This window comes from Triticum dicoccoides, chromosome 3B, assembly GCF_002162155.2.
Source record: "Triticum dicoccoides isolate Atlit2015 ecotype Zavitan chromosome 3B, WEW_v2.0, whole genome shotgun sequence".
NCBI lineage: Eukaryota > Viridiplantae > Streptophyta > Magnoliopsida > Poales > Poaceae > Triticum > Triticum dicoccoides.
Window position 1 is genome coordinate 500,215,618 of NC_041385.1, and position 1,344 is coordinate 500,216,961.

Consider the following 1,344-nt stretch of genomic DNA (forward strand, 5'->3'; position numbering starts at 1 on the left):
AGAGGAGGGCAGGCCGCGCGCCCTCTCCCCCCTAGTCCGAATAGGACAAGGAAGGGGGGCGGCGCCCCCCTTTCCTCTTTCCCCCTTCCCCCTTTCTTCTCCAACAAGGCAAGAGGGGGGAGTCCTACTCCCGGTGGGAGTAGGACTCCTCCAGGCGCACCCCTAGGGGGCCGGCCGCACCTCCCCCTCCCTCCTTTATATACGGGGGTAGGGGGCACCTCTAAACACACAAGTTGATCTTCGTGATCGTTCCTTAGCCGTGTGCGGTGCCCCCCTCCACCATATTCCACCTCGGTCATATCGTTGCGGTGCTTAGGCGAAGCCCTGCGTCGGTAGAACATCATCATCGTCACCACGCCATCGTGCTGACGGAACTCATCCCCGACACCCTGCTGGATCGGAGTCCGGGGATCGTCATCGAGCTGAACGTGTGCTGAACTCGGAGGTGTCGTACGTTCGGTGCTTGGATCGGTCGGATCGTGAAGACGTACGACTACATCAACCGCGTTGTCATAACGCTTCCGCTTTCGGTCTACGAGGGTACGTGGACACACTCTCCCCTCTCGTTGCTATGCATCACCATAATCTTGCGTGTGCGTAGGAAATTTTTGAAATTACTTTGTTCCCCAACATATATGTGAACATAGAGCTTATCACACCCGATCATCACGTGGTGTCTCGGCATGATGAACTGTAGCAACGGTGCATACTCAGGGAGAACACTTATACCTTGAAATTTAGTAAGGGATCATCTTATAATGCTACCGTCGTACTAAGCAAAATAAGATGCATAAAAGATAAACATCACATGCAATCAAAATATGTGACATGATATGGCCATCATCATCTTGTGCTTATGATCTCCATCACCGAAGCATCGTCATGATCTCCGTCGTCACCGGTGCAACACCTTGATCTCCATCGTAGCATCGTTGTCGTCTCGCCAAATATTGTTACTACGACTATCGCTATCGCTTAGTGATAAAGTAAAACAATTACATGGAGATTGCATTGCATACAATAAAGCGACAACCATATGGCTCCTGCCAGTTGCCGATAACTTTGTTACAAAACATGATCATCCCATACAATAATCTATATCACATCATGCCTTGACCATATCACATCACAGCAAGCCCTGCAAAAGCAAGTTATACATCCTCTACTTTGTTGTTGCAAGTTTTACATGACTGCTACAGGCTTCTAGCAAGAACCGTTCTTACCTACGCATCAAAACCACAACGATTTTTCGTCAAGTGTGCTGTTTTAACCTTCAACAAGTACCAGGCGTAGCCACACTCGATTCAACTAAAGTTGGAGAAACAGACACTCACTAGCCACCTA